Here is a 21364-nt window from a genome sequence, read left to right as displayed (position 1 = left end):
ATATATATATGTATATATATATATACATATAGTATCATATTAGGTATCAAGTGACACTGTGGAATTGCTTGTTGGCTTGGGAGGGGGAAAGAAAAGAAAATGAATCATGTAAATGTAGAAAAATATTTAAAAATTTTAAAAAAATAAATAAAGGATATCCATGGAGTTCATTTGAAATTGACTGGACTATTTGAACTATAGAGTATAAGGAGTAAAATGGGTTATCAGGACCCACAATATGATTTTTTTGATAAGTGCAACTATGAATACTAAAAACCAAAACCATAAAATAAAACAAAGCAACTAGGACATACCACAATATATTAATAAGAGTGTCTCCACTTCATTGCTGTTATGTCAACCTCAATCCCCATATGATTTAAAATATGTTTTAGATAATAACATCATCTCAAAACCATATTTTAATTCTATCACTATCTATCACTGACATCTAAGAAAAATATATATGAGCCAAAGCAGTCAAAGAGCAGTTGCTCATTCACCCTCACTAAAAGCTCCTAGAAGAAGAACCTTGCAAATGAAAAATGCGTAAATGAATTTTTTAAGTTCTTGGGAAGAAAGGCACTCCCTAACTGTTACATAATGTTTAAGAATATGTTGCTTGTTTTGGTTATTCTGGGAATATTTATTTATGCTTTCCCCCTCCTTGATCCACTTTCTGGAAAATTCTGTAATCATTCTAAACATACACTTAAATATTTTATGTACGAGTAAATTATTCACTCAAGGCCCAGAGAATCACTGTGTAAGTGATCTGTCTGATTGACACTGAAAATCAGAGTGCTGAAGTCAGAAGACCAAGAGATATGAATTCAGAAGATGTAGGTTTTAAATAAATAAATATGAATATGTTTGTATGTACGTAAATATTAGTTATTGTTTTCTCTATCTAGAACATCTTGATTATCTTCTCAAATTTTCATAATGAATGAGCATGAGACTTTTGTACGGTCTATAAAAGAGGCATAAGTCAAACTAGCAGTTGGCTATAAGACCCCCTAGAACTCCTGAGTCCAAATAAGATTTAAGATTAAACTATAACCTGGAAATGCTTAACAAAATAAATAAAAATATAAAATACAACGTAGCTCATATAAACTTGTCATTTTTAAAGTCAATATGAAAAACACAAGAATCTGTTTGTTTGAATTAGACACGATTGATTTATTTGAGACCTTGTATCCTGGGTAGCATCGTGGGTTTCTGTAGCAATAGTTACTGTATGTCAGAAAAAGTGGAAAAAAGTTCTAAGAAGAATCAAATTTTAATTTTCTTCAAAAATTAAATCATCTACTGGGCATCCAAAATATCAGATCCTTATCCAATGACCAAAGAAGGGGTCATATTACCGAAGGAACAGGAAACTAAACACCTACACATTCTTGCCATTGACACAATCAGAAACAAAAAGGAAGTTGCAGGGAGGCTGGCTCACAAGTTCTCCTTGAGGAAGACTAAAGAGTAAATGTAGTTAATTTTATTGTGCATCCCTGGGCAACAATGTTTAATGAGATGTTTCCTAATTTCATACTGTAGTGTTCATATGAATATTTGCAAAAAAAGACTATTATGAAAATTACTACAGCTTTGGTGCCACCATCACTTGTAGAGGATTAAGTGGCATATAAATAACAGGAAGAATTCATTTAGACCCTACAAATTAAATCCAGATAAATTTAATGTTAAGTGACTTCAATGCAAATGTGGAAATAGATGAAACAGTAGAACTATAATAGAAATGTAAATCAGGAAAAATGCTTTCAAGAAGCTAAAGACATATAGACCCATGATATCATACTCAAATTGAAACAGATTCCTGTTGGGGTGCATATTGACTTTAAAAATGAGAAATTAGAATTATTTATATTGCTGAATATTATTTATCTTGTTAAACATGTCCTAACTGCATTTTAGTCTGATTTTGACTCACTTAATATTTGGCAGGGTTGACACTTCTGTTGTAGACAATATAAAAGACTTATGCCCATTCATTTTGAAGACATTCTCTGAGAAGAAAATCAGGAGGTGATAGACATGGAGTACATTAGCTAATAATTATATTTTAAATGGAATATATATATATTTTACTGAATAGGGAATGGTTCATTACTGCTATTGAATTAATTTATAAATCATCTGTTGATGATTATGACCACCAATTTCTCAGGTTAATGATAAAAACAAAACTAAAAAGTTAAGAATGAATGGGGAACGATATATCATGAAATTACACCAACTCCATACTGACCTACTAAAGAAAATTATTAAAGGTGAAGCATGGTAAATACATGAAGCAAAGTGGGCTACAAGGTACCATAAGGAAGGAAAGGTAAAATAAAACACTAGCAACATCAAAGATCTCAGGAGGAAAAAAATGAATTAAAAACCTATAGCACAATGGGGGCAGCTGGGTAGCTCAGTGGATTGAGAGCCAGGCCTAAAGACAGGAGGTCCTAGGTTCAAATCCGGCCTCAGACACTTCCCAGCTGTGTGACCCTGGGCAAGTCACTTGACCCCCATTGCCTACCCTTACCACTCTTCTACCTATAAGTCAATACAAAGAAGTTAAGGGTTTAAAATTAAAAAAAAAACCTATAGCACCAGCAGATAAATCAAAAGGAAAGATAAAATTAAAAGGGAAGATGAGCATAAAAAGTCTCTAAAAATTTAGAATAGATCCAAATAAACATAGCAAGACAAAAGAAATTGTACTAATAAAATAGAAACATAGAACCCTATGGAATCTCAGAATAGTTTGGAACTATAGCAGAATATTATAAAACAATTTAAGAGAGAAAAAATAATCTTAAGAGTAATTGGGAATAAATGGCAGAATTCATAGGCTATCTAGCAAAAAAAAAATTAAGAAGTTTTCCCCAAAGAACTGAAAGAGAAAACAATTGATTGGAGACAAAAATATCTGAAATAAAAAATATAAAAAAGATTAAAAATGGAATAATGTTCAAATAAAACATGATCTTTAAACAAGCAAAACAGTGATATCAAATGCAAATTGTATAAAGATACCAATGATCTTGGGCCTCCCACAAGAATATGATAAAGTAAAAAAGAACTGGAAAAAATAATTGGAGAGAACTCTTCCAATTTCTGAATACAAAAAATAAAGTGTCAAGCAAAAGAATTCAGATTGTCTCCAAAATTCTTTATTATGCTTCAAACTCAAATATATGAAGTTCTTAAAAATCACAATTTGGAGGAGAAACTAAAATCTACAAACAACCAGGAGATAGACGTTCTGATGTAAAATATGAGAACTTTGAATAACACAGGACTATTTTGCACCCATCAGAAACAATGGAAGGGAATGAATTATGTATTCTTAAAGTAAAGTAGCTCAAAATGTTACTCTGATATATAACCTACAAATTTATCTATTTCATGAATTGTAAAAGTATATTAGATAAAATGAAAGCATAATATAGGGAAAGGGAAGTGGATTATTTCACTTGCAAACATTCTAAAGAGCAGAAACACAAAGATAAATATATATACCAAGGAAAGAATAAGTGATGAAAAATATCACAATCTATAAAGAATATTCAAAGTTAGAAAGATAAATTAATCTATTAGGTTGAAACAACAACAGAGGTTCCATTAAGAAATGTACTTTCTTAAGCATACCAAGTGATACAAAGTCCTGCAATATCTTGAACTAAAGGGCATAACCCCCACCCCCAAAAAAAGGTGAAGCAATGTATTTTTGATGAATCAAATTGCTTATGGGCACAGTACATAAAAGAAGAGAGGACCCAGATGATAGAGGAAAATGAGAATTTACCCTGATAAATTGAAAGACTGAACAATGACAAGAAATTTCAAAGTATTTTTAATGACTCCAAGCTTATGCCTATAATAAAGGAGTATGTTTTAATATACATATATTCCTGAGGCTATTTTATAGCTTAAACTCTTAACCATAGTCTGAATAATTGAAACTAAGTACAGTTCAAAGAGTTATGGAAATACGCATGATAGACTCTAACCTATTACTAAAAAGGAAGTATTAAAAAGGGAAAAATTATTTACTTAAAGAGCTACATAATCTTTAAAATATACCTGGTTATAAAGAAAGAGAGGGATAACTGATGTGCATTACATATGTCCATCGGTGTTATTGTAATGACAAAGAAACTTACCCAAACCTGAAGAACATTTTATGGACCACCTGTGTCGAACCTATGGAAGGTACAGGCATTTTTCAGAGAATGGCTGGATATGAATGAGATCAATTTGCATTTCTGGAGGGAATATTCACAATGATGAGTTTATAGATGCTTTGGTGTGTAGGAAGAAGATCAAACGTTTTAGAACTGAAAATGTATTGATGAAAACAACAACAAAATAGCTTGCAAACATATCATACTTTAAAGCTATGCTTGAGCCTCACAGTCACCTGTGAGGCGAGTGCTATAGTTATCATTATCCCTTTTTTAATCGGTAATTAATTCAGGGTCACTCAGCTAATAAACGACAGAGGTAGGAAATAAACTCAATTTCCTAATTGAAAGTGTTGCACTCGATCCATTCTAGACCACCCTCTTCATTTTAATTTTCAGGAATGCCTTCCACAAAGGTGAAATTAATTTTCCCGCATTAAATAGGTTGTAAGCATCAGAGCAACTATTCAGTCACAAAATTTTAAATTTCCAATTCCATATAATTCCTACTACAGGGCATTGTATTGCTGTTTAAATCATGACCTTTGCTTTACCACTATATGCCTTTGGGCAAATCCCTTATAATATCTGAGTCTCAATTGACATCTAATGAAAGTAAAATTCCCAATTGTTTTTTTTTTAATCTTTGGCTATTTCCTTCATTTTCTATTGGATTAAAATCTCCATAAAGATCCTGAAACATATTCTTGTTTTCTCAGAATTCTGTAAGCTAATAATATTATTTCCTGTCTCACATTCCATCTTCTTCTATGGTAGGACTTGTGATCAGAGATTGTGATTATCATAAAATAGCATTTAATACAAATCTATACACTCTTCAAAACAAACTTGTTTCTAGGACCTTAAAATTTTAGAGTTGTATGGGACCTTTGGTATTATCTAATGCAAATTCTTAATTTTTGCTGATGAAGAAAAGTAGGCCAAATAAAGTTAAATCACTTCCACAAACTCACAGGAGCAAAAAATGGTAGACACTAAGTCTTCTCACTAGAAGGGTTCTTTCAATCAAACCATTATGCCTCTCTATAACCAAAACTTGACCCTTATTTAAAAAAAAATACAATAGAAAGAATAATCACCTATCTAATCCTTCTTCACCTTCAACATTTAAAAACACCCTAACAGAAAATGTCTGTGTTCATTTTGGTTGGTAAAATTGGGCTTTGTGTTCTCCCAGAGGTATATAAACCTAGAGAAAGTCACAACTAGATATTCTTAAAAACCAGTGAAGTAATTCCAGGCACATACTTTGCCTAAAAGCATCAAAGCAGCTTTCTTCATTATCAATTCTCTGGGTGTAAGTGCTACATTTAGGGGCATAGATTAACTATTTTGCCCACATCTTCATTCCTTAATTTCACACCATTGTCCTAAAATAGATAAGAAACTTTGAGCATCTAACTTATAAAGAGTGAGACTCAAGAATTCTAGAAAAAAATCAATTCACAATCATATTTGTTACATTTCATTTTAAAAATACACTTATCATGTGATTCAGCTAAATAATGAATTAATTTTAATATAAGAAAATGTTTTAATGCCATTATATAAGAAAGTGAAATTATATATATATGTGTGTGTGTGTGTGTGTGTGTGTGTGTGTGTGTGTGTGTATGTATGTGTGCGTGTGTGTGTGTATGATAAACAGGTTGTCAGGCAGACAGGCAGACAGGCAGAGATAGATAGATAGATAGATAGATAGATAGATAGATAGATAGATAGATAGATAGATAGACACACTATGATATGTACTTACTTGAAGTTACTGCCAGAAATGGTTCTATTTAATTTAAATGGGTCTTACTAAAATAAATACTTTCAGCCCATATTTAGATAATCAACATTTAGAGTTTCAAAAATAGCTTCCTACTCTCATCAATAAACAGATTTTCTCATATAAAATATGCTGAAGTGACTTTTTTTAATTACTGATTATTACTTTAAAAAGTAGACAGGTATTAAGAAGACTTACTAGGAATCACTTGTATTCCACTTTGAAAAAAATTATCTGTGTATACACGTATGTGCACAAAGGTATGCACAGGTATTGCCTAGATGCATGTTGCACACACATTATTAGTTTTTCCTCTTAAGACATGAAATAACAGCTGAAAATTTGAATGCACAAGTATTTGAATCAACTTTTTGAATAGAACTCCTTAACAGACCAATATTCATTTGGTATATTAATAAATAAACTAAGAAAATTTATAAAGTACATTAAAATAGAAACATTCTCTTCAGAAATACATATTTTAAATTGTTTTTTAATGTTCAAAAGATGATTTGTTTATTTCACATTCACTTTTGAGCACTAAGAGTTTACTTTCAGTAAGTAGTTTAAATCTACAAGAATTCAAAAAAATAAAAGACTATGCAAGAATACTAATTACTTAAAGGGATAATTTAGGTGAAAGGTAACAAAGCAGTGATGAACAACATAAATGCTTATGAGGGGGAAACACACACACACATACACAGTCGGATAATTGTTATTTAGATGACTGAAATCCTGGGAAGATCATACTCAAATTGAAGATGGGATCTGAGAAATAACATGTGTGTTTGTTTGTTTTTTTCCTCCACATTACAGCTTTTCCAATGAAATTTGACCAAGAGTGACTGAGGCACATTTTTTTCTGATCAAGATAATAGTTTATTAACAAGATAGGAATTTATTAATAAGGGGTCATTGACTTGCCTTGAATCATATCAAAGACCCTAAGATGAGGACTTACTTCATTTTTATAAGGTTAGAACAAAGAATAGGGCAGAGTAGATGACACTATAGATTTAAACACAAAAAATTCATTATATAGCTAAGGCATGGGAAACAATATGGTTGGTTGGATTTTGGAAATAAGGAGCTAGCAACAGTTCTCCCCCCCCCCCAACCCCCAACCTCCTATCACTATGAAAAGTTTGTTGTTTGAATCCATCCACAATGCTAAATAACAGTGGGCCAGACTTCTTTGGAGAGCAAACTTTAAAAACTTGGAAAGGATCCTTAAAGTATAGCTTGGTGGTGTTATGATATTAGACTAGACTCCCTGGTGTTCAACCCCATCTCCCAAGGATAGTATATTTCCTTGAGGCAAAAATAGAATAGTGATAAGCAAGAGAACTGGATTTTTAAACAACTCATTTCAGGCCAGCTGATTTTTTGCGCTAAATTAGAGAGAATAAATCATGACCTGGGTGTTACAGGACAAAATCAATTAAATGAAAATAGGATTAATAGTAAAGGAATCAATTTTTATGCAATCAAAAATGTGATTTTAGCTAAAGAGAAATGTATGCTATATTTTACCAAACTTGCAGAAGACAATAACATGTTGCTTAAATTAAATTCAAATGACATATTATAAAGAGTTGTATTAAGCAGGAAGGTTTAGCACTTGACCAACAAAATAAGCAGTCCTCAGGGTATCTAGGTGTCTCAATGGATTGAGAGTCAGGTGTATAGATGGGAGAGGTCCTAACTTCAAATCTGGCTTCAGAAACTTCCTAGCCATGTGACACTTGGCAAGTCACTTACCCGCTATTTCCTTTACCTTACCACTCTTCTGCCTTGGGACCAATATACATTAAGTTAAGGTAAGGGTTTTTTAAATTATTGTTTTAAATAAGCAATCTTTATTCATTATGCCCCCAATTATACAGGGAATACTTATTAAAATGCTGTGTATAATTCATGCTATCATAAGACACATCCCATGAATCCTTTATGAACAACTTAACTTTAAGCATTTGTAAAAAATTTATATATTTTTTGAATCCAAATGAATAACATGAAAATCAGATAGTGTATTTTTTTGGCATGATTGATGTTCTTTAAAGAGTCAAATTCTTATCACTTCCAAATCATTGCAATTCTGTACTGATAGTGGGGAAGAATTTTTTTTATGACTTTGGGCCAGGTATAATCTTTCTGGGATTTATTTTGCCTTTCTCCTACCAACTTGATGGTATTGCCATGATCCTTCTGATGAAGATATTACTTTTGAGAAGAATTGTCAATGAGGTTTTGTACCAATGATTATAACTTGTGATGTGAGAAAGATTTACACCTGCTGGGCCAAGCATTTAAGTAAAGATATTAAAGGCAATAAAACAACTTCATAAATTGGGTCTGTGGTTTCATTGATATAGATAATTCTTGAGTAATGAAATGGGATTGATTATCACCTTTTCTGCACCTCTTAATCTCAGAAAGTTGTCAAATAGGACAAGGTTGTGACTTCCTCAGTGTCTCAGAGCCAGTATTTGTCAGATGTAGGATTGAACACCAGTTTTCTTGACTATAAGTTTATCTGTCTACCTCCTATACTATGCTGTTGAACTTTGCAGTTACATACATACATATATACATGTGCATATTAAATTATTATATGCTATGCAACATATAATGTTAATTATATATACACATACATATAAAACTAAGAATTCAAAAAGTCAAGCCAATGACTCATTCAAACATTATTCTTCTACAGTGGCCTCAAGGAAATTTATTGAAGGCCACTGTTGCCCTCAATTACATCAATGTCAACATATTTTCATTTTCTGACTTGACTTGTGGTTTCATTGGAAGAAGGGAACATTTGGTTATGCACTTCATCTCCCAATGCATATCAGGCTTTTCTCTTCAGATCTGCACCATATAATCTTAATAAGATTTCTGAGAGAATAAACTTATCCATGGGTCACTTAGCTAGTCAGATACAGAGATGGGGCTTGAATACAGATTTTCTTGACTCTGAAGTCACTGCTCTATCAAATGGGACATACTACTTCTAAATGTCAAAGTATTATCCTACAAAGACTCTAAAGTTTCCCAACTGCCTCATTTGTGTTCTAACACCAATGAAATTACTAAAAGACTTTTAATCCCAATTCACAATAAACCAGTTTTATCTCCAGAGAAAACAAATTTCTTAAGTCTACTAACTTCCATGAAAGGTTTACTATCTCTCTTTTATTCATGTTTCTGAAGCTAATTACTTGTGTGTTCTTGGACAAATCATTTAGTATCTGAGTTCAGTTTGCTTATCAGTAAAAGGAGGGTTTTGGATTAGATGATTTATCAAATTCCTTCCACCTCTAAATTTATAATCTTATAATTCCAAAATTTTTCTAACACTTTAAAGATTGCCTTGGTTTTATAATTCAAATTGTCTGTTAAAACATTCCCTGTTTGCTTTATCTCTACATTCATGATTTTAGGAATCTAATCCCTCCACCTTCATTAATACAGAGAAAGAGTCCTAATTTTGCTTCAGTTTGTGTTCATCTGAAAAAGTCTTTATTTAATCATTGCATTAATCCTCTTGACTTTTAAAGTACCTGTTATGTGTTTTCCTTTCCTTTTTGGGAAGAGTTGCGCTGACTGGAAATGTCTACAGCAGTCCAAAATCAGACAGATAATGGCATGATATTTTCTGTTTAGTTTACAGTAAATGATAAAACTCATTTTAAAAGTAAAATGGTTTCTGTTTTTGTTTATAATAATAAGTACTCTAGATTTTGTTCTCTTCTTCCTTTATCTTTATTCATAAGAACAAGAAGCCCCAGTTAAATGTGGATGTGTTCATATCATGCTTAAACAATTTCTATTAATAATTTGAAAGCTTTAGAATTGTGGTCAATGTTTGAATTTCTATTATCTTTGAGTAACAGTCTAATTATTTAAAAACACACATTCATTACCCAATTCTATCACTTGGGACATTTTTTTCCAAATAGATCTTTGACAACAAACATTCAAAATGAAAAAAAAACCTAATTCACACATTCTAGTACCTTGCTTAAGTCAGTAAGCAAAGGAAGAACATTTTCAAACATCCTATGGGTAGTGTAAAGAGGTATCTTCAGTGAGAAACAGACTATTTCATGAGTTTTTTACACTGCTAAGAAGAAAAGATCTAGCCATTACTGTCAAAGATACCTTGTTACTTTGTTTATGGCAAAGTAGGTAGGTAAATGCAAAGTATAACAAAACACATTTTTAAATCATATGATAAAAAACAAACATATCAATATTATATAAAATATTCGTGTTAACAGGGCACTGGGAATAATGAAATTGCCAATAAAATTTGTTTTTACTTCTAAAGAGTACATTCTATTTTAGTAACTCAGTTTCCCCAAGAAGGATTAGATACGAAGTAGCTATTTGCTGGTAATAGAGTTTTTTATGCTTTAGCCATCAGTAGGAAAAACAAATTTCTTTTTGCTTTCAGTAGACTTTGATATTTAAAAACTGCTATTCACACATATAAAGTTGACAGTAAGTCAATAAGGGTGTAGTCCTAAGTATATCTTATTTTTTCTTCAGATTCCAGATTGTGGCTTTTATGCATGTGTAGTTAATTCCTTTTATTGTTTTTGATCACTGTAAATAGACTACTCAATATTTCATGTCTTTCAGGATGGAATCCATAGATCACAGAGTATCAGAGTTAAAAGGAATTATAGAGACTAGATCCCATTGCCAAAAGAATACCCACAAGAACACAGTTTATAAATAGCTACACAATTTTTGCTTAGAGATCTTCTTGGAGAAGAAATTCTCAATTTGAATAATTAGCTCATTCAATTTTTTATTTTCCTCTAATTGTTATGAAGTTCCTTGTTTATTTGTTTTTCTTTTTCTTGGCATCAAAACTAAATTTATTTCTTTTGTTAAAGCTACTTATTGTTCCAACTTTTATCCTTGAAGACGAAGTAGAAAAAAAGAACAAAAAAATCAATGTTTTTTTTTCTTTTTAAACCCTTACCTTCTGTCTTAGAATCAACACTGATTCTAAGGCAGAAGAATGGCAAGAGCTAGGCAATGAGGATTAAGTGACTTGCCCAGGGTCACACAGCTAGGAAGTATCTGAGGCCAGATTTGAACTCAAATTTTCCTGACTCCAGGCCCAGCACTCTCTCTACTGCATTATCTTAGATTTTTCTTTCCTATATAAAGCTACCTCAGTTCCTTAAATAGACATATGTATAAATTACAGCATCTTTATAATTCTTTTTGCCTTCATCTGGACATTTGATAGCTAATTAATACACTTTTTTTTAAAACCTTGGACTTTCGGTGTATTGTCTCATAGGTGGAAGAGTGGTAAGGGTGGGCAATGGGGGTCAAGTGACTTGCCCAGGGTCACACAGCTGGGAAGTGGCTGAGGCCGGGTTTGAACCTAGGACCTCCTGTCTCTAGGCCTGACTCTCACTCCACTGAGCTACCCAGCTGCCCAATTAAAACACTTTTGAAAAAAAAAACCATGATACTGAAATAGAAAATATTATGAACTAGGTATAGTCTTAAATGGTAAGGATAAAAAAAAGTATAGACAAAAACAATCCTTCCTTTCAGAACTTAAATTCTAATGAGAGATGACATATTAATATATGGGTACAAGTATTTTACAAATATTACAGAGTAGATAGAAAGTGACTTTAAAAGAACACATAAAAGAATGAGAAAAAGCCTCTTAGAAAAAAGTGAACATGAAGGGAGGAATCATAAAGAAATACAAGGACTTTAAAGGTGAAATAAAGGGGGCAGCTGGGTAGCTCAGTGGAGTGAGAGTCAGGCCTAGAGACAGGAGGTCCTAGGTTCAAACCCGGCCTCAGCCACTTCCCAGCTGTGTGACCCTGGGCAAGTCACTTGACCCCCATTGCCCACCCTTACCAATCTTCCACCTATGAGACAATACACCGAAGTACAAGGGTTTAAAAAAAAACAAAAAGGTGAAATGAAGAGGTAGAACATTCTAGGCCCAGGGAACAGACAGAAAAAAAAGGAAATAGTGTGTTTTTTGGAAGTAAATGTTAAAAGAGAATATTTCAGAGTACAGTGTCATAAATAAGATTGGAAAAGCTGAAAATGGCAAGGTTTCCAAAAGACTTTATTTGATCACAGAAGAAATAGAGAACCACTAGAGCATATAGAGAAGAGGAATGGCATGACCAAACTTTATCTTTTTTACCCCAAAATTCATTTTTTGTACATAAACTGATTAATTCAAAGAATAATCAATCAACAGAAGGATCTTCATTAACAAATATATGGCTGAAAAGTGAGTGTGTCTTTCTTCAGATAAGAGTATTCAGTCAAAATTATGTGGCAAATTCAAAACATTTCTGGTCAGGTAACAACCAATTCTGCTTTCTCAGTACTTCATAAATGTAATTTCTTTTTCTTTGTGTCCATTTCATGGGGATTAGGAACCCATTCCTATTCTCCATATTTAGAATCAATGGTTCCTTTTTGAAGAGATCTTTATTTTAAGGTAAAATGTGGTCATAATTCTTGAATTCCCATTTTCTGTTCCCTTTTAAGAAGATATCTCTGGAATCTGAAAAAGATGAAATCTCACTGAGTATGAAATGTTGCAACTTGCCTTCCAATAAACTGAGTATCATGGGAGAAGAGAGAAGCAAACATATGTCCAATGGAGTGTCCCAGTCTCATTATAAAATTACTCAGGATTATTTCAGGTGAATGTCGGGTGGGTTCTTTCCCTTTCTTCTTTATCTCCTTGCTAAGGCAAACACTGCTCATTGTAAAATGAGCAGTTGGACCTGGAAGCAAATGACTTAAAACAAGTCCATTTGGTATTTTGCAATCTTCATTAATAACAATCAAATTTGTGAAATCTCTAGTGATACACTGGGGAGGGGGGATAATTCTTTTCAGAGCTAGTCCTCTTGGATAAAAAACCATGTGAGTTAGGTATAACAGTGGACTGCTGTTTGAAAGAACCTCACTGTTCTCCAATGATGTCTGTCTGATGTGGTAATAGTGAGAATCTTGGGAGAAGTCTGTCCATTCAAATGAGAAGCAAAATCATCTGTTGTTTCATCATAAGCAATCTCTTCATCATTAGGATATATTATCATCTCATCTTATACTCTCTGGTTTTCGACAGTCTTGGGCACTGGTTTTGGTGGTGCCTTATCTCCAAGAGTTTTTTTTTTCTTTTTTTTTCTTTTTTAAGTTTTTTCTTTGCTTCCAATTTTTCCAAGATTTATAGCAGTCTTGACAGTGGAATTCAGGTGGTAGTAGCAACGTGAGTTGAAAAAAAGGAGTTAATTTCTAAACATGTTTTGGCAGGGCAAAATTGGGAACCTGAATCTACATTTGGGGTGGGAGAGAAGAGGAATTGAAGATTAGGCTGAGATTATAAACCTTGGAAACTTCAAGGATGATGGTGGAATATGGAAGCTTAAAATAGAAGTTTCTAGTCAAAAAGGATGAGTTCAGTTTTTAGAAATGAGTAACTTAAAACTGTACCATAAAGCAGTGGTCATCAAAACGATATGGTACTGGCTAAGAGACAGAAGGGAGGATCAGTGGAATAGACTTGGGATAAGTGATATCAGCAAGACAGTGTATGATAAACCCAAAGAGCCCAACTTTTGGGACAAAAATCCACTATTTGACAAAAACTGTTGGGAAATTTGGAAAACAATATGGGAGAGATTAGGTTTAGATCAACATCTCACACCCTATACCAAGATAAATTCAGAATGGTTGAATGATTTGAATATAAAGAGGGAAACTATAAACAAGTTAAGTGAACATAGAATAGTTTACTTGTCAGATCTCTGGGAAAGGAAAGATTTTAAAACCAAGCAAGAGTTAGAGAAAATTACAAAATGTAAAATAAATGATTTTTGATTAAATCAAACTAAAAAGCTTTTGTACAAACAAAAACAATTTAGCCAAAATCAGAAGGGAAACAACAAATTGGGAAATTGTATCATTCTTATCAAGATCTTTCAGATCCTGCTTCTTATTCACTGTGATAGTTTTTTTACTCATTGACACTAAACTGTATCTAAGCTATCTCTGAACTTCCCCAAATAAAACATGAACAATATACAATTTGAGGTGTAAAATAAATTAATACAATGATATAAAAGTTTATAACGTGTGACTTATAAATGTTTTATCAATGTACAGAACCAAGTTTAATCATTTGCATAAAATTATTCACAAAAATATCTTTTCCTTGAATAGCAGTATATTTTTAGACTGAATAAGATTAATATTCAAGTCAATTCTTTCCTATATAATCACAATAATTATAATTTATATATGATAATGAGTATATTTATAGTCCTAATTTTTTCCCCAAAATAATGTCTTGGTAGAATGTTTGGTAAAATGGAGGTAAAATATTAAGTCAGTTGGCTCAAACCTAAGATGGGCTATATATCTTTGTAATTATATATATGTGCATTTATATATAAAATATATAACTATGTTAAACATGTGTATATAATTCATATTTATGTTCAAATTTCTTTTAACTTGTATCTGTCTATTCTCTCCTTTCTGATCTTTTGAGATTGATTATATGTTTTAGATACTTCAAGGTTTTTTTCATAGATATACAACACAGTGTAAAGCTTTACTTGAAAAATCAGTGCCAACAAACTGTTTACCAAGTGTAGCTATATACTACAGATAATATTAGTTAGATAGATTGATAGATAAATAGATATGGTAATGGTACGATCATAATTTATTTAAAGCTGGGAAATAACTTAGTTCAAGTAAGAAATTAGATTTCCAATCAATATTTTTTTGTAGTTCAATCAAAAATAATTGTATCATTTTTCATCATTAATGGTACAACAGTATAATGAGTGATAGAAATGAATTCAGAAAGACCTAGGTGGAAATACTACCTCTGATACTTATTATCTGTATGACCCTGGGTAAGACATTTAGCATCTCAGCTCAAAATTCCCTATCTCCATAATGAAATCCCATAGATGCTACATCAAATGGGATGATTTATCTAAACTAATTTGCAAACTTCAAACAGCATAAAAATATTTATGTATAATACATAATTAAAATTTTTAATTGCCTAGCTAACATAGAGGGCATAATACTAAGAATTTCTGCCTTTGATGAATTTATGAACAATTAGAAGAAATAAAGTGTATTTTCAAATATTGATAACTTTTAGAAAGTCTCCTTTAAAGCATTTGGGTTTAAGCAATGATATCTTTTAAAGTTTAGTGACTAAAGAAGAGCTTACAATAATCTCCTTTTTTGTACCCCAAAATGAAAAGATCATCATAGTGATAGGAGTTCAGGATAGGAGAACTGGACAAAGATAGGGCCATACTAATAATGAAACACAAGTGACTATAGACAAAATAATGTATCTATTAAGGAAAAAATGTGTGAACATTATAGAAAGAAGACTAAGAATTAGATTATGTAACTTTCTGCCTTGTTTCAACTTCTTTTGAACTCACAAGATAATTAATAATATTAAAGGTCATAAACAAATATGTTGAGAATTCTCCTCATAAGCACAGACTGATTGTGAGGTTGACTGAGAGAAAGAACTGCTTATTTAACTAGCTTTAAAGTTATGTTCTCTTTTTTTCCCCTTTGACTATTTATTATTCAATGATTCCTGGAATGGAAATGCTACCCTATTAAGCACTCAGGTACAACCCCTTTAAAGAGCCTACCATATGAATCTGGCATGTCATAAGAAGCAATAAAACTCATTCTTAATGAGCTTTCAATTCAATTACATTCTCAAGATCTATGTCATCCCTGAAGAAACATTTTTAAGCTATATGATTAGTATAATACTAAAAAGGAAATTTTCATTAGGTAATAATAGTAAATTATTGTGAAATAAAATATTTATTAGATATTTAGTCCTCAAAGATTTTTATATCTTTAAAGAAAAAGCTATGAAACATATTTGAGGAAAGCAATGACAAAAAGATGAAATGACCAGAAATCTAATAATTGTTTTTTCAAAGGCACAATAATAAAAAATATATGAAGGCACTATATCACTTAGATAAAACTCATTATACAAATTGTTGTACAAAAGTATTAATGCATTAAGATGAAAGTGCAAAGAAGTAGCATCTTAATTGAAAGTCTGTCAAAGAATGACAGAAAGAGAAAGTCATTAAAGTTCTGGAACATGTAATAATTTGCTATACATGGAATCCTGAAATCTCAGAAGAGCAAGTACACATGACTTCAGTAGTAAATTAACCACTCCTAAGAGTGAATGAGTGCAAGAAAATGAGGAGAGCATAGACTGGCTTGCAGGAAGAGAGAAGAACCTCCTCCTCCTCTGCTGCATACTTATTTCCTCCTTTTTATTTATCTTTTCAACAAATATCTGAGTACCACATATTTAGACAGACAAGAATGGAGTAGAACTATTCTCAGCTGTAGAGTTAGGGGAAATGAACCCAGAAATAGGAAGCTCCATGTTATGGACTAGGTAAGAAAAAAACCTTCTCTTTACCATGGGGTGTTTTTTTAAACATGTTTGTTTTTATTTTATCCCTCTCCATGTCTCCTTTGTTCCCCCTTTCCTTTTCTATTGTTTTTATAATTCATGTTAATTATCTACACAATTTTATCTATCAGTTCTCACATATCCACCATGGTCACAGCTACCATTTTGGGGGGGTTTGTTTGCTTTTTTAAACCCTTAACCTTCTATCTTAGACTCAATACTAAGTATCAACATAAAGGTAAAAGAGAGGTAAGGGATAGGCAATTGGGATTAAGTGACTTGCTCTGGGTCACACTGTTATGAAGTGTTGGAGGTCACATTTGATCGCAGGACTTCCTGTCTCTATGCCTGGCTTTTTTTCCACTAAGGTACCTAGCTGTCCTGGTATACTATTTTAAGGTTTGTGCAGTTCCTTATATATTTGAATTCATTTGTTGTTCACAACAACCCTATAATGTTGTATACCATCACTTTTTAAGACACAAGGAAATAGAAACATCAAGAAATTAAGTGATTTACCCAGGAACATACACCTAGAGAATGCCTGAAGAAGGATTTCAAAGTAAATCCTCTTGATTCTAAGTCCTAAGGTCTAAATACTGTGATCTACTAGCCTATATAGTGATGAAGATCATGATAAAGTTAAGATTTATGTGACAAATTACACCTATTTATCAGTTAAAATTTTCAAACTTTTAGAATCCACTCTATCCTGTAAGTTTTCTTGACTGTTCAGATCACTGTGAGTGTTCTCAGGATAATGCTATCATTCACCTTCACTCTATTCTTATCTAATCCTATCCACTTTTCACACATGCTTAATAACCCTTTTCATTTCCACAACAACTAGAAACATTAAGTTTCTTGTCTAGAATGTGTGACTGGCACTTGCTGAAATTAAGAAAATGAGAAATAAAAAAAATTATTATGATCTGTGGAAATTCCCTACCCAAGCAATAAGGTATTTAATTTTCCTGTTTAGGCAGAGAAATATTAGGAACACAGTAGACATCTATTTCTAGTCCTGGATCAGTATCCATTACTAATTCTAGCCATAAAAATGTCAGTTTCATGATAATTCATAAATGGATTGATTATAATAGAAGATCGAGTCAGATAGATTCACTGACAAACATGAATTGATTCTGGGAAACATTTGACAAGAAGCAAAAGAAATAGAAATGAGTTTGCCTTTTTCTCAGTTGCACATATCACCTTCCCAAAATCTGATTATGTGTTAAGACATAAAAATCTCACAAATTGCAGGAAAATACAACTATTAAATGAATACTTTTCTATATGTAATGCAATAAAAATTAAATTCGATAAAAGGTTGTGGAAGAATAGATTAAAAATTAACTGGATGGGCAGCTGGGTAGCTCAGTGGAGTGAGAGTCAGGCCTAGAGACAGGAGGTCCTAGGTTCAAACCCGGCCTCAGCGACTTCCCAGCTGTGTGACCCTGGGCAAGTCACTTGACCCCCATTGCCCACCCTTACCAATCTTCCACCTATGAGACAATACACCGAAGTACAAGGGTTTAAAAAAAATTAACTGGAAACTAAATAATCTGAACCTGAAGAATGAGTCAGTCAAAGAGGCAAAAGAAACAATAATTTCATAAAGTGAATGACAACAAAGAGACAACATTTCTAAATCTGTGGGACATAGCCAACGCACTACTTAGAGGAAAATTTAAATCTCTAAATGCACACATCAATAAAAGAGAGAAAGATCAGATCAATTAACTGGGCAGGAAACAAATAAACAACAAGAACAAAAAACCACAATAGAAAATGAACAAATTAAAATATTTGATAATTAAAGGAGAGATTTGTAAAATAATTGAACTGATTAAAGGAGGATTTGGTTCTATGAAAAAACAAACCACAATAGATAAATTGTTGTTTAATTTGATTTTAAAAAGAAGAAAAACAAATGACCACCACCAAAATTAAAAAAAAAATAAATGCACCACCAATAAGGATGGCATCAAAGCAATTAATATTAGTTTTTTATCCAATTATATGCTGACAAAACTAGCAATATAAATGAAATGGATGAACATTTACAGAAATCTAAATTTTCCATAATAACAAAAGGGAAATAGAATACTTAACTCTTTTTTGAAACAAAAATTGAACAAGTCATAAATGAACCCCCTGAGAAAAAATTTCCAGTACTAGATCAACTTAAAAATGAATTTGACCAAACATTTAAGGAACAATTAATCTCAAAACTATATGAATTATTTGAAAAAAATTGTTAAGTAAATAATTCTATAAAATTTGATGAAAATTTATGAGAAAACTGTAAAGCAGTTTGGCAGAAACTAAGCATAGACCAGAATCTCACATTATATAATAAATAAGATCCAAAAGGCTAAACCATTTAGATAGTAAATTATTTAATTATGGAAAAATAACAGATCTGTAGATAAAAGTTTGTGACCAAGCAAGCGATAAAGAGGATCACAGGAAGCAAAATATATCATTTTGATTACAATAATTTAAAGAGAGTTTGAAGAAACAAAACCAAGACAGTCATAATTAGATGAAAACCAGGGTAAAATATATTCTTTCTTTGATAAATGTCTTATTTCTCAGGAACTAAGCCATTTTTTGCTTGAACAGAGAACAGCATGTGTGTGTATATATATATATATGTATATATATACATATACATATATATTTAATAATCATTTTCTGACATTTTGAAATTCATATTTTTTTCTCTCACAACACTCATCCCTTCTTTGGAGAGCAGACAATATGACATATAGGCTGTCATACAATATGTATTTCAATGTTCATCAAGTTATAAAATAAGACATATAATTTATGCAAGAAAAAATGTCATCAAAGAAATAAATTGAAAAATGGTATGCTTCAATTGGCATTCAGATGACATCAGTTTTACTCTGAATTGGTTACCAGGCAGAAGAGTGGTAAAGGTTAGGCAATGAGGGTTAAAAGACTTGTCAACGGTCACAAAACTAGGATATGTCTGAGGTCGTATTTGAACCCAGGATCTCCCACCTCTGGGCCAGGCTCTCAATCCACTAAGCCACCCACCTGCCCCCTACATAAGTACTTTCTAAAGTAGTAAATAACCTTTTTTATCATGAGCCCCTTGGAGTTGTCTTGGATCCTTACATTACTAATAATAGTTCTGTCATTCACAGTTGATCATTGTACATTATTGCTGTTACTGTGTACAATATTCTTCTGGTACTGCTCACTTCACTTTGCATTACTTCACAAATATGTTAAGGTATTTTTTTTGTGATCATGACAATGCTTTTATTTAGTTTTTGTAATATTTTACATTTTCCAGTTTAGATGTAAATACAATTTAATAATATTTTCCACCATTTTGCAATTCATATTCTTTCCCTCCCAATCTCCTACCCTCCCCAAAATAGTAGGTAATATGATACAGAATATTTGTGTTATCATCCATGTTTGAAAGAAGACATCTATTGCTTATACTAGAGAAAAAATCATGAATTAAATAATTGAAATAATAATAAATAAATATATGTTCCCTGATGCCTAGCCAGATCATACACTTTTGACAATGATGAGCAATTGATTGACTGCACTATTAAAAATCGATTATTTTGAAGACATCCAATTTAACCTTCCACAGTAGAGGGAGGAAGATATGTCATATCTTTCTTCTGTAAAGAAACATGATAATGAGTTATGTGTCTTGCCAGAAGTCTGGAGGGCCCCAGATGGATCAAATGTCAATTATTTTCTAGGAAAAATTTGTAAGGAAAAGATCTATGTAGTTTATACAGTTTTAAACCTGCCACATGTGTGTACATGAGTGCTTTCCTTTTTTCTACTCCACTTAGTGTTGGGAAGGAAAGCAATATCCTGACATTCATGGAGAACTTAATGGAATCTCAAAAAAAGAAAAAAAATCATGATGGAAAAAGCTAAGCCCTTGGGAATGAATTAAGACGATCTTTGTAAAGTACAGTGTGTTTGAATCATTATATAATAGTGCATTGAATGTAAAATAAATATGATTTTTTCACTTAAAATAAGGTAACTCCATTTTTAAAGAATTTTAAAGAATCGTATTCTCAGACCAAAGATATACATACCAATGACAAATAAAATGGCAAAAATAAAATGAGAAATTGATGTCAAATTGTCCATTTGAAAAGCTTTATTTCCTATTACAGAAAATTAGACAATCAATAGAATTAACTGACCAGTAAACATTTATTATTTGTGCCAGGAACTGGGCTAGTCTTTGGAAGCTGCTAACTTTTTTTTGACAAATTAGTTCTTGCACCACTAAACTCATTTAGTCCTAACTGTATGTAGTATAGAGGTACAGTGACTCTGACACAGTGACACACATGTCACTTCCCATGGCTTTAGACTGTGCCTCAAGCTATGTCTAAGAGGGACCCTAAGAAATTCATTTTCTAACTTGAATTATATATTTTTGAGGTCTACATTAGAGAATTAGTTTTATTTTGAGGCCCAGATGTCTTTAAATGAAAAAAAATGATTTTTCTATCTACTCTTTACAAGAATTTCTGTGGCTAATAAGTCACTAACAAAAGGATACTATCTTCCAAAATTTACCTATCCTAATGACAATACTGAGGAATGTTTCAAACCCCAGGTGGGCTACAGACAAATGTGTATGGAAATTCTTATAGTCAATGCTCTGAACTGAATCTCTACTAGTAACCTTTCATTTAAATTGAGTCTTTATCAGGTATTTTGATTATGAATTCTAAAACCCGATATCTATAAATGTGCATTTTAAAAGCTAATATTAATTCATAGCCTTTGTTTAATACCACATTTATAGTTGTTGCT

The 21364-nt window shown here is 31.9% G+C and overlaps 1 protein-coding gene and 1 pseudogene across 1 annotated transcript in view; both read right to left on the bottom strand.

The window, feature by feature from the left end:
- Window positions 1–21364, bottom strand: part of HCN1 (hyperpolarization activated cyclic nucleotide gated potassium channel 1) — a 641980-nt gene that overhangs the window by 337157 nt on the left and 283459 nt on the right. The gene's annotated exons all lie outside the window — the stretch shown is intronic.
- Window positions 12394–21364, bottom strand: part of LOC123232548 — a 172051-nt pseudogene continuing 163080 nt past the window's right edge.

Source organism: Gracilinanus agilis, chromosome 1, assembly GCF_016433145.1.
Source record: "Gracilinanus agilis isolate LMUSP501 chromosome 1, AgileGrace, whole genome shotgun sequence".
NCBI lineage: Eukaryota > Metazoa > Chordata > Mammalia > Didelphimorphia > Didelphidae > Gracilinanus > Gracilinanus agilis.
The sequence above is the reverse complement of the archived record's forward strand: the minus strand, read 5'-3'. Positions and strand labels throughout refer to the sequence as shown.